Raw genomic sequence first — 14021 nt, 5'->3', positions numbered from 1 at the left:
AGTATACTCTGGTCCTGTAGTGTCAGCTTGTCAACCATGAAATTACTTTAAGCACTTCTTTTTTGAGACAACTCATGTAAAAATTATGAATTTTATATTGCAATAGGAAATAAAAGGTAGGAAGTAATGGAGGGACAAGTATTTTTTAGAAGAAGTATTCTTGAATTGTACATGAAGGTAGTAATTTTCTCTCAGAGTTGTATTCTTTTAGCCCTTGCAAGTATAAATTTCTACTGCGATGAAAAGAAGGTAGAAAGGAAAGCACGGGAACTTTGGGTGGTTGGAGTGGTTTTGATGAAAAGCTTGTTTCTGCTCCAAACAGAAACATCCTGGAATGTGATGATAGGTACAGATGGAGAATTCGAAGTAAGTCACTGTCAACTCATAAGAGATTTGGGGAGAGAAAGGAGAGAATGGGGACCTGTGCCTTCCTGAGCCTAGTTTCATTAAGGAGCTGTACCCAAAGGAAAAAGACAGTGAGCCCTCTTCTTGTGAGACTCTAAGCTGAAAAGAGAGGGACCCCACAGATGAACAAAGATCTCTCAGCACCAGCTTCTTTAGGATAAGTGTGTTTTCCTCTGGCACATGGTGCCCCAAATGAGTATTTGAGTGAAGGAAGGAATGATAGCCAAGTCAGAGTGTATTTTTGCTTGTTACTTTAATTGAATACATCTTATTCAATTAAATAATTGAGAATAATGAATAATCTTACTCATTTTAATAATTGAGAGTAGGGAATGCATCTTATTCAATTAAAGAGAACAGCAGTATCTCTTTACAGTTAAAAATTCCCATGTTTCTTTTTTATCACCATTGAAGAACAATGAAGGATAATTTCAAGGGAAAGCTTTATATATTGTCTTAATCGTAAAGATTTGATGATTTATCAAACAATATTGAGGTTGGTGAGTAAGAAGTTCGGAAAAATCCCCTGGCAAGTGGAATGAGGAAAACTGAGACAGATGGCCAGAAAAAAAGGCAGGCAATTCACAGCCCACTGATCAATCCCGAGATCTCACCTTCCCTAACCAAGGACACTCAGGAGCCAGTGGTTTACACATTCCAGACCATGCAGGGGCAGACCCTGCTTGGTCCCAGTGCCTCTTTGATGACCTTGACCCCTCTACACGCTCATTTTGGTGCATCAGCACATCAGAGGACACACCTGGAAAGCTGATGCACTTTCTGGTTGAGATCCTCCCCTGACACCTCCCCCAAGATCTCCTCCTTTAAAAAAAATCTGACAAAAACCCTCAAGACAAAGGATGACAGGGCTGTTCTCCCATCAGCGTGCTCCCATGCTCCCTTTTTTTCTCATGCGTGCATCTTTGCTTTCTTTCTCCCAAGTGCTCAAGGTTCCCACAAGACTTGAAACCAGGGGAGCATCAGGCAGTGGCAGCTTGTCCTCGCTAACCCCCTGAACCTGTCCCCAAGGGCCCTCCTTTTGCCTCTGTGACTTGTTTCCCAAGGCCACGCAGCCCCACGTGGCTCCCTTCTTCTACGCCTGTGACTTGACTTCTAAAGGGCCTGGGCAGCCTTGCCGAGGCTCATTTCCTCCTGTCTCCAAAGGGCAAAGAGGCCCACTCCTGTTGCTGTGATCCTGCCGTTTCTCTGCTAAGCCCTTCTTCCTTTATCTCACTGTCCCCAGCTTTACTACATGCACTCTCACCGCCCCCCTGCGCTCCTCCTGTGAAATCTTTACTGCGTGCAGTAAAGAGCCCACACATTCCACACAGTCCCTCTCTGGAGGCAATCTGAAGGGGGATGTTTTCCCTGAAGGGAATAATATAGGTCGGTATAAATCTTTGACAATTATTTTCTTAAAGGATGACAGACTTTCTCATGTTGGACTCAGTGCTCAACAGTTAATATTATTTTCTTAGGAATTGGTGGGGCATTTTAATAATTGAGAGTACGGAATAAGAATCACTCTCCAAGTGCTAATCTACTGTGTTAAGAGGTTCCAAAAGTGAGACATGAGTAAGCTCTTGGCCAATGGGTTTGAATGAATGGCTGCTGAAAAAAATTTTTTTAAAGTGCTCCAAGCTATTATCTAGGTATCTTCATCCACTTTCTCTTCTCTTCCCATGTCCTTGTCTCTTACTCTTTAACAATGATCCCCTGCCTGTGAGTATGACATTGAAAATGATAGAGTAGAGTATATCCTAAGAACCCTGAAATGCCGATCCAAAAGAACCTATGCACCCCAATGTTCATAGCAGCACAATTTACAATAGCCAAGAGTTGGAAGCAACCTAGGTGCCCATCAGTAAATGAATGGATCCAAAAACGATGGTACATTTACACAATGGAATTCTATGCAGCAGAAAGAAAGAAGGAGCTCCTACCCTTTGCAACAGCATGGATGGAACTGGAAAGTGTTATGCTGAGTGAAATAAGCCAGGTGATGAAAGACAAATACCATATGATCTCACCTTTAACAGGAAGCTAAACAACAAAACAAGTAAGCAAAATATAACCAAAGACACTGAAATAGAGAACAGGCTGACAGGGACCAGAGGGGAGAGGGGAGAGAATTTCAGGGGAAAAGGGGGAAAGATTCACAGGAACAAGTACAAAGGACACATGGACAAAAACTAAGGGGGGTGGAAATGGGAGGGAGGTGGCAAGCACGGGGCCGGGGGCGGGGGGGTGCTGGGATGGCAGTAAAAGACAGAAAACTGTACTTGAACAATAATTAAATTTAAAAAATGCTTAAAAAAAGAAAATGGTAAATAGAATGACATAAGATATCACAGGTCAAGGTCTGGTGATTTCAGATACTGTGACTGCTCAGGTAGCCCACAGATGTAGTTTCTTTACTGAACGACTAACGTATACAAATCATGATGTACGTGGGAGGAAAAGAACATTCCTAATCACTCAAACAAGCTACACGCTTTGAAATGTACATGGCAGCGCACTGCCAGACAGGTAAAGGGTCTGGAAAAGAGTATCTCTTTCCGATGTTTCAATTCCTCACTATCAGGCTTATCAAAGATTGCAATGATGCCACCAAAGAGGTAAAACTTGATTTTTGGAAAGTGAAAAGGTCATACTCTGTTAATGTACCAAGCACAGGGACATATGCAGTAATCAGCTATATAGTATATCTGACGTATTAGAATTTCATGATGAGGGACTAGGAAGAAATATTTTTCAAAGATTCCTGGGGGAGAATAATGGAAAAATGCTTAAGAAAGAGTATTGTGTATTGCACTTTTAGTTTCCTTTAGGAAAAAGAAGGCTTTTACCTTCTTCCAGTCTCTGGTTAATGGAGTGAATGGTAGAGAGCTAATAGCCTTCTGGGAACCAATTTTTAGAATAGTTGAGCCAGGGCAGAACTTTCAGATAAAAGCTTATTTGTAGAATGTTCTTAGATCTGGAGCTGAAGTGAGGTCACTTTTCTTTGAATTGAAGTCAGTTCACTCCTGCAGGATGGTCTAAACTTCAAGGAGAAAGATGAAAAGCCCTGTCCTGGAGAGAAAATGGCACAGAGCACAGAGTGCCGGGACTCGCAGTGTGGGAGCGGGCGAAGGGACTTGTTGTACCCACAGACAGAAGGGCCCTTAGAGTGGGAGGGGATGGCTGTGATCACAGGGTCAGTGATGCCTCCTGCCAGAGCAATGGCCAGAGAGCATGGGGGTTAGCTACTTTTCCTAAGAAAGATAGGTGTACTTGTCTTTGAAAATATGGGGGAAAAGATGGAGGATTCTTTCTAGCATGTAGTATTGAAAATGAAAAGGAATTTTTTGTGTTCTAGTTTTTTGCCTAAGTTACTGGTGAATAGATCTTTATTTTGGAGTTACATGTATAAATACTCACGTAACACAGAGTGTTTAAAACATTCTTTTTTAAAAAAAATATTTTATTTATTTATCTTCAGAGAGGAAGGGAAGGAGAGAAGGAGAGAAATATGTATGGTTGCCTCTCATGTGTCCCCTGCTGGGAACTGGCCTGCAACCCAGGCACGTGCCCTGACTGGGAATTGAACCGCGATCGTGTGGTTCGCAGGCCCGAGCTCAACCCACTGAGCTACACCAGCCAGGGCTAAAACATTCTTTTTTAAATATTGTTCTTAAAATTTCTCAGAAAGTGTAAGATTTACTTTGTTTTTCTAAATTAATTTTTTATTTAAAATAAATTCTTTTATTCTACTTTGAACCAGGAATCCTATTGGTTGACATTGAGGTGAGGAACAAATAGAAGGAAAAAAAAAAACCCCAAAGAATGAAAAATGAACATCTACTCTTCAGGCTTTTTCAGTAATTCTTTTTAGCTTTAGTTTTTATTACTATTACTATTACTATTACTATTACTATTACTATTACTATTCTGGTTCAAATAGAAACTCTAGACCTGTGCTGCCCAGTGTAACTTTCTGCTGGGATAGAAATGATCTGTCCTGGCACTTCCTTATATGGTCACCATGACCTCCAGGGGAAAGAGTTGAATACTGAGCACTTTGAGTGTGGCTGGTGGGTGAGGCCTCACTTAAATTTATATGGCTTCTTGGGGGCTAGTGCATACCGTATTGATCAAGACAACAGCTAGAGTATGAAGATGTTTGTATATTTAACTTTAATGTTCACAGTCAAACTACTTACTTTGAAACACTAGAAGAATATTGGCAATGCACTGTGAATTCTCCTCATTTCATGGGGTTAGAACTGCAGGCTAACGCCACATCTTCTTAGGATAACTGAAGAGGTCAGCGCCCCGGTTCACAGCCCCAGGACACTTCCCACAGCTGTAGTTAATAAAAATGCATTGATTCACCATTCATTTCTTACGTACAAGTTGAAATCCTGTAAATGGTTAAGCTTAGTATTGGAGAATATGATTATTGATATATCTAAATGAAACATGCAATTTAGAACAAAACATTGACAAAGAAACATTTCAAGGTATAATTGGAAGGTTGTTTACTATAATGTTTCTTATTCACAATCCTTACTTAAGCTTAATCCTCAACAAGAACTGAAGCAAAGCTTGCATTCAGTGACAAGACCTTGCAGCTGGTTACGGAACATTGAAAAATACATGTTTCCCACATCTGCTAGGGTGGGAAATACAAACCAGAAGTACAGAACAGAGAGTATGGCCGATAATGTTGTAATGACTGTCTGTGGTGCCCGGTGATCGCTAGAGATATCAGGGGGAGTTCTGTAAAGTACATGATGTCTAACCACTATTCTGTATGCCTGAAACTAATGCAAAATAATACTAAATGTACACTGTGATTTTAAAAAATTATTAAAAAACATATTAAAATATAAATACAAACCAGACATGTGCATGTATTATGTATGAAATGAAGTACACATGCTTGGTCAAAGACACATACATTTTTATTTTTATTTTTATTTTTTTAAAGATTTTATTTATTTATCTTTAGAGGGGAAGGGAAAGAGAGAAGGAGAGAAATATCAATGTATGGTTGCCTCTCGTGGGTCCCCTGCCAAGAACTGGCCTGCAACCCAAGCATGTGCCCTGACTGGGAATTGAACCGCGATCATGTGGTTCGCAGGCCTGCACTCAATCCACTGAGCTACACCAGCCAGGGTAAGATACATATATTTTTAGATTTTATTTTTTTCACTTTCATTTTAAATTTTATTCCAGATTTTTGTCAATAGATAAATGGATAAAGAAAACATTGAAAGAATTAAATAGAAATTTTATTTTGTAAGGATTACATTTACTTTATAATAAGATGAAAATGCTATCCAGCATGTTTAGTGTCTTCAGAAACCATCATCACAAATGAAAATTATGGCAATTATAAAAAACTATCTTTTAAAGTTTAGATATAGTATGAAATAGAATATTCATATTAATTGGCCAAATATTAAATAGCTAACTTGTTTTTAAGAATCATAGTTCAAAATAATAAGTTGCAACTTGTGATTATTTCCCTTGTTTTCCTCCAATTTTCACCTTATGATCTAATTATAGGTAACATTTATTAAGCACTTAAAACCGTATCCTAGGCACCATGTTAACTCCTAATTTTAGATGTTATCCCACTCAGTGCTTATGACAGTGCTCTGGTATAAGACCCATCCTTTTCTGAGTTAGGGAGTCCACTGCCCCTCACCGTGACAAATTACCAACATAGCAAATCGCAGAGCTGGCATTGGCACAGACCCCGCCTTGGTCCAGAGCCTCTGAAGGATTCTAAGAATATAACGGCATGCACAGCAACACCGGGACTCTGAAAACCGGCTAAGATAAAGGAGAGGCCTGCTGATGACTCAGTGTAACACATGAGAGTATCATTCTGATAAAATCCAGTTTGAAGAAAGATTTGTACTAAGCCTAATAATTAAAATTTTAAATGCTTGTTTTGTTTTGTTTTTGAGACTGAAAATGCCCTTATACGTGAAAAGGCACTGAACCAATTACTGAGTTGTGGCTATAACTAAGTTGGATGCATCTTATGCACAAAAAATAGCTTTCCTACTCATTTATACTAAATTTCCAGGAATTTCACAAGACTTCAGCGATCACTACTGAGGTCGGAAAGACCTGGTGAATCTTTTTCTTCTTATAAGGTCACCACTTATGCTGGATTGGGCCTCACCCTCACAGCCTCCCTGTGGCATTGCATTTTCCTGCAGCTCCGCTATGGTCCAGAAAGTGAAGCCAGTCGTTTTTGTTGCACTGTAAATTATTTCTTAGTGACCACTCAGTAGGACTCTGGTTAATAAATTAATGAGCTTAGAGACTGAGGTTGGTGTATCTTCTTAGATATAAATGCCCATCTATTGTTACCATTTTAATACAGATAAGTAATTTCAAAAATAAAAATATCAACATCTTTGTGTGCCCATGTTTCGTTATATTCCGTAAAACCAGAAACGAAAAAATTACATGTGTGAAATATAACAGGAAATAGTCCAATATTAACTATATATATATTTTTTGAGAATTGCAATATAATTTTAACAATATAACTTTTAATCACACACTGTAGAACTACAAATGTTTCACTAACATAATTTGCTGCCATTTCTATTTATATTTTAGTGGGCATTTCTACAATAATATCTTTTTTTCACTAAGCAGATATATTAAATTTTTTTTAAAGATTTTATTCATTTATCTTTAGAGGGGAAGAGAATGAGAGAGGGAGAGAAATATCGATGTATGGTTGCCTCTGCCGGGGACACACAATGTATCGTGTGTCCCCTGCCAAGAACTGGCCTGCAACCCAGGCATGTGCCCTGACTGGGAATCCAACCGCGATCGTCTGGTTCACAGGCCCGCGCTCAATCCACTGAGCCACACCAGCCAGGGCCAGATATATTCAATTTTATTAAAAATTCAGTTTTATGACATGATAAGTATCTCAAATATAGCATTAATAGAAACTGCAGCCTTAACTACATGTTTATTTTCACACGTGTCTAGGGAGCTATTGAAATCACCCAGTGTATACCCTGTACTATTGTGTATGAAGGAGTTGGACCCAGGCAAAGTTGTATTCCCTGTGCCAGAAGCTTACAACCTAATTACAACAGATATCTAAGAAACAATCAAAGAAAAGTTTTAAGTCAAGGCATTACTGACTCTCACTTGGACAATCCCAGCTTGTGCAATTCAGTCACAATGAGAAGTGCTGCTGCTGTAGTTTTAATAATACAATACTCGACTAAGGTGAATTGGAATATTGCATACAAGAAAAAACCAAAACTGCCTGGGAGCCTGGGTGTCATTTTACTTTGTGGAAGATTCAGTTTAGATTCTTTGACCTTTCAGCGTGGAAACAGAGTGATGGAGCTTGTTTTCTTCCTTTCCCTGCAACTCTGTCTGCCTCAGATGTGGAAGGCAAGCACAACGGGAGGAACAGTAAGAAAGAGGGAGGGCTGCTTTCTTTATTCCTTCGGTGGTTTACCCTACTGAAATGATGAAAAGGAAAGAAACTGAGTTTGAAGTCGCAGACTGCAGCAGGAAATGAAGCCTGGAGAGGTTGACTCCTAAAGAAATCTCGGAAGACCAGCCTTGAACTTTAAAGACTCGATCTCAGAACACAAGTACGTGGGAAGAAGTTCAGAGTGTCTCTCTGAACTAGAAAGAGAAGAAGCGGTAAATAATGAGGACCACTAACCAAAGTTTGGTGAGAAGGGCACCCATTTTTTTTTTTTTTTAGGATTTTAGTTAACTCAAAGGCTTTTTCCACACAATGATACAGTTGGCTGCTCAGTGCTTAAGCTGACTTGATTTAGTAAAGATTTAGTTTTGAAAAATTGGAGAAAGCCTGCTTAACTTTCGTGGAGACTAACCATCACAGTAACATAAATAGCCTTTGCCCTTCTCTGGGGGGCTAGAACCAATGTACTGTTGCTAGCTAATGGGTAGCCCACATTAACTCGTTCCAAAAGTTTCCCAATTATAAAGTCATCTTAAGCAAAATTTCTTGAAAGCTAGTACCGAATGACTCAAGAAAGCTAAAACTTCAGGCCCTCTTCATTAGTCTGCTCAGGCTGCCATAACCAAATACCAGAGTGGGTGGCATAAACAAAACCACTTCTGTTCTTTTCTGGAGCCTGGAAGTCCAAGTTCAGAGTGCCAGCAAATGCAGTTCCTGGCGATACCTCTCTTCCTGTCTTAGACACAGTTGCCTTCTCACTGTGTCTTCACGTGGCATTTCCTCTGGCCTCACGTGATGAGAGGGTGAGGTCTCTGGTGACACTTTTTCTTCTTATAAGGTCACCACTTCTGCAGGATTAGGGCCTCACCCTTACATCAATCTTACTTCTTTAAAGGCCCTACCCTCAAATACAGTCACATTGGGCATTAGGGCTTCAACATATGGATTTTGGGGGGGCCACACAGTTCAGTCCACACATCCTTCATCTGTCTGATGATACTCATGGCCAAGTTTATTTTCATGAGCCTGTGCCACCTATGTAGTATGGGCACCTTATGGAGATAACCTTCTCCTAGGGGCTTCTCCTTTGTCTTATAAAACGTCTCTCTCTCTCTCAGTCTAGAGAACCTGAAATTTAATACACAGTTGAACACTTCACTATTCTCTCTTTCCTCCTTATAATACCAGGTAAAATGATTGTTCTCCATATTGTTTCTTCTTTCTCCCCTTGTCCTCTTTCTGACTGTAGCTAAACTTTAATGCTAGATAGCAGTTAATCCTCTATGCTATAAAAATGTCTGCAAACTAAGTTCTTCAAACTTGGTTGTTGATATGCTACTTAAGAGAAAACAACTTCTAAAGTTTTTCCTAGTCAGTGTGGCCATTGTCTTGCTGCATAATCCTATTTTGGAATAATTTAAGCTTTCTTAGATAATATGTAGTATATTCAGGTGATTCATTTTGTATGTGTAGCTAGAACAAGATTAACAATCAAGAAAAAAACATTTTATATGAGTAAGAGGTAAAATAAAATGGACAATAATGCAAGTCACTGTATTTGACTATAACAAGAAAAGGTTTTTTTTTTTTTCTTTTTTTTTAATTTAGATTCTTGGGTCTCCTGCCTTGGTGAGAGTATTTATCAGCATTTACTGATGCAGGGAATAGTGAAGCCAGAAAGATCAAAGTTGAATGGGCTACAGAAAAGCTCTTATGCAGCAATGCTGATTATCTCCTTAAATAAACAGTTTTGATCGCCAGCAAGCCTTAGAAATGATTAGAAGAAAAAGGAGGTAAGGATTGTTAAAGCACTTATGTATGTACCTTAATGGGAAGTCACTGAAACTTACTAAAAAGCTCTAGATGTAATTTTAATAATACATCTCAGATGTGTCTAGAAGATGGAAATAATTTCTTTCTTCCTAAGTTCTTACTGGGTGTCCAGAGGCTGCTATAGCCCTGAAACTGATTTGGGCATCAGTTTTTGCATTTTGTGAGCTCTCTAAGCTAGTCTTTCTCCAGATGACCCTTTAACGAAGAAGCTAATCCTTAAGATTTGTTTCCTTATCATTTCTGGTTCCAGTTAATGAACCAGAAGCATAAGAAGAAGACTTAGATTTTCCTTCATTCCATAAGTGGTTATTGAATACTCATGTTCCAGACTTTGCTTTAAGTGTTGGAAACACACAGTGACTAAACCACAGACTCTACTCAAGCTCACTGCCTAGCAGGGGTGACAGAGAAAGGAATAAATGATTTCCATTCTATTTAGATGAGTGCGTAGTAGAAATAACTACAGGACACGGTGAGATAATAGGGAGCCGGGAAAAGGTGCCATGGAGGAAGTAACATTTGTGCTATGTCTTAAAGGATGAGCAGGAGTTTTCCAGGCTGAAAAAGGGAATAGCATGCAAAATACACTATAACATGTGTTGAGAAAGAATAGTGGGAAAGCGTTGAGTATAAGATAGCATCTCTATTTTATTTTGATTTAAATTTTTTTTCTTTTTCTTCCCCACCCCTGCATCATCTCTACTTTATATTCTGCTTGGCTCCAGGCAAAATCACAATAATTGTATCTTTCATAAATCTTGCCAATTAATCTTTAAAAAGTTAGTAGCATAGCCTATGTATATATTTTTCCACATTGGTCTTTAAGAAGTGAAATTCATCCTTAAAATCAAAATGAAGTTTAGTTTCATCCAAATATTGTACAATGCATTTTCTTCTTCTGTAAAAAAAAAGAAAGAAAGAAATTGCAGTGAAATGGCAGCAATGCATGAAGAAGGAGAAGTTTATGTAGGGATGCCGTTATTACGGCACTCACTTTGATCTGCCCAGAAAGAGATGTGTTTTAGGGACATGCATTCCAGTCTGCCCTGGTGTGGCTGGGCTTTTAGGTCACAGTTGACAGCTGTGGGAGGAGGGCTGCTGGGCTCTGTTCTTCCCACCTGTCTTCTAGCGAGCATCTGAGGATGAAGCATGGCAACTCTGATCCATAAACCCAAGACATTAGCCTCTCTCACCAGGGGTGGAATAGATTTAAGCTAAAAATGTGTGTTAGTTCAGAAATAGCCTCCCCTCTCCTTTTTCTATTTTATGTGACTGGGTTAGAGAACTCTTTGACAAACTCAGCTGCTCTCTTCTCAAGTCTTTCGTCTGATAGCCTTATTTATGTGATGGTTAGTTCCTCCCGAGATGAGGATGTGATTGGGCCCTGGGCAGTGTGGGAAAAGGTCAGGCTTGGCCAACACCACAAATCTGCTGCCAGAAATCTGTCACGATGGTCATCACTCACCGACTCCATGGTGACTAAAGTGCGGCTTTAGTTTCCATTGAGCCATGCTTCCTTTTATAGAATTACGTCAGAAAACTTGTGGAAAGAAAGAGGAGGAGGAATGATGGATAGGTTTGGGGCATTTTTCTATTTTTGGACATGATACCACCAAATACTATCAAAGTATGCTCTCAACCCCTAACTTGTGGGTACAGCCTCAGCAGGCTGGAAAATGAACTAGTGCAATAAGTATTTGGGAACTAAAAGTGCGTATAGAGAGGTCAGAGCAATGTCGGGTCAGTGGGCTATGAGCCATGCTTAGCGTAACTAAGAGAAGAAGTTCATTTTGAGGTTAGGAAAAATGTGTGTGGGACTTGCTGAGGTTTGGGAAAATATGCACTTATATCCTGTTGTGGATATGTTACTCATGTAATTATTTTTTTAAAGATCTTATTTATTTTTAGAGAGAGGGGAAGGGAAGGAGAAAGACAAGGAGAGAAATATCAATGTATGGTTGCCTCTCAGAGGCCCCCTACTGGGGACCAGGTCTGCAACTCAGGCATGTGCCCTAGACTGGGAATCGAACCAGCAACCCTTTGATTTGTAGGTCCATGCTCAATCCACTGAGCTACACCAGCCTAGGCACTTCATGTAATTCTTAAAAATTGAATACACAAAATTATTAACTTAGAAACTCCAACCTGAGTAATTTATCTTTTAAATGTACTTGCACAAAAAATTAAATATTCATGTTCAAAGATCTTGAAGCCTTGTCTGTAAAATTGGAAACAACCCAGATGACCATAATAGAGACATAGTTTAAAATGGTGCAATAACGTACGTACAGCACATTGTACAACTGAAACCAGAAAAGCCTGTGATGGGGCTGCCTGTCACCTACCAGACCCTGTAAACAGAGACAGGGCTTGAATCATTATGAGTGCTTTATTCAGATGGCCTGTGGTCTGAGAAAACTGTGGGTTTGTATTGTACCCTAAGAGACCATCTTAAATTCCATTTTCTTCTTTAAAGATTTTATTTATTTATCTTTAGAGGGAAAGGGAAGGAGAGAAGGAGAAAAATATCAATGTATGGTTACCTCTCGTGAGTCCCCTGCTGGAGACTGGCCTGCAACCCAGCCATGTGCCCTGACTGGGAATCTAACCTCAATTGTGTGGTTCTAAGGCCCGCACTCAATCTACTGAGCTTAAATTCCATTTTTTTTAAATATATTTTATTGATTATACCATTACAGTTGTTCTATCCCCCCCTTCATTCCCCTCCACCTGCACACTCCCTCCCCCACCATTCTCCCCCCCTTAGTTTATAACCACGTGTCTCAACTTCTTTAGATTCTATATTTCCCCCACTATTCTCACCCTCCCCCTATCTATTTTCTACCTACCATCTATGCTATTTTCTGTGCCTTCTCCCCCCTTCTCCTCCTCCCACCCCCTGTTGCTAACCCTCCATGTGTTCTTCATTTCTATGGTTCCACTCCTGATCTAGCTGTCCTCTTGGTTTGCTTTTGTTTTAGGTGTGGTTGTTAATACCTGTGTGTTTGCTGTCCTTTCACTGTTAATATTATTCATCATCTTTTCCTTATATAAGTCCCTTTAGCATTTCATATAATAAGGGCTTGGTGATGATGAACTCCTTGAACTTGACCTTATCTGAGAAGCACTTTATCTGTCCTTCCATTCTAAATGAAAGTTTTGCTGGATAAAGCAATCTTGGCTGTAGGTCTTTGGATTTCATGACTTGGAATACTTCTTTCCAGCCCCTTCTTGCCTGTAAGGTCTCTTTTGAGAAATCCGCTGACAGTCTGATGGGTACTCCTTTGTAGGTGACTGTCCCCTTATCCCTTGCTGCTTCTAGGATTCTCTCCTTCATTTTAGTCTTGGCTAATGTAATGATGATGTGCCTTGGTGTGTTCCTTCTTGGGTCCAACTTCTTTGGGACTCTCTGAGCTTCCTGGATTTCCTGGAAGTCTATTTCCTTTGCCAGACTGGGGAAGTTCTCCTTTATTATTAGTTCAAATAAGTGTTCCACTCATGACTGTTTCTTTCTTCCTTCTGGTACCCCTATAATCCGGATGTTGGAATGTTTAAAGATGTCCTGGAGGTTCCTAAGCCTCTCCTCATTGTTTTGAATTCTCATTTCTTCATTCCTTTCTGGTTGGATGTTTCGTTCTTCCTTCTGGTCCATTCCATTGATTTGAGTCCTAGTTTCCTTTCCATCGCTATTGGATTCCTGGACATCTCCCTTCATTTCAATTAGTTTAGCCTTCATATGTTTCTCTAATTTGTGGCTGTAGTCTACCAATTCTGTGAGCATCCTGATAAATAGTGTCTTAAATTGGGCTTCTGAGAGGCTGGCAATTTCCTGGTCGCTTAGGGTTATTGGCTTTGGGACTTTGAGTTCCTCTTGCGCCATCTTTTGGGCTGGTCGTGCCTGTTAAGTAGCAGGATCGGAGCCCTAGGTTTTCACTGGAGCAGGGCAACTCAGTTGCTGGGTTGTGACGTTATATGTGGGGGCGGGGTCAAAGAGGGACAATGGCTTCCCTCCGCCTCCTGCTGCCGCGACCCCCACCAGCACCAGAGCCACCACTCTCACTGGGCCCACGTGTTTCGTTCCACTGCACTCGAGTGTGCCACCGCTGTCGGCCCTCCACCACTGGGTTCGTCCCCTGGGCCTGCGTGGTCCGTCTCACTGTGCATGAATATGCGACCTTGGTCAGTCTGCCCCGCACCCCGACTGGCTTTGGGCTGCCCTCGCGCCTAGTGCCTAGGTCGGGGGATCTGTCCTGCCCGACCCAGCTCCGTTGCTGGTTCCGCCTCTCTTACTGTCCCCGTAGCTGTCGGACTT

The sequence above is a fragment of the Sturnira hondurensis genome, unplaced genomic scaffold (genome assembly GCF_014824575.4).
Source record: "Sturnira hondurensis isolate 20B ecotype Veracruz unplaced genomic scaffold, ASM1482457v3 Scaffold0010128, whole genome shotgun sequence".
NCBI lineage: Eukaryota > Metazoa > Chordata > Mammalia > Chiroptera > Phyllostomidae > Sturnira > Sturnira hondurensis.
The sequence above is the reverse complement of the archived record's forward strand: the minus strand, read 5'-3'. Positions refer to the sequence as shown.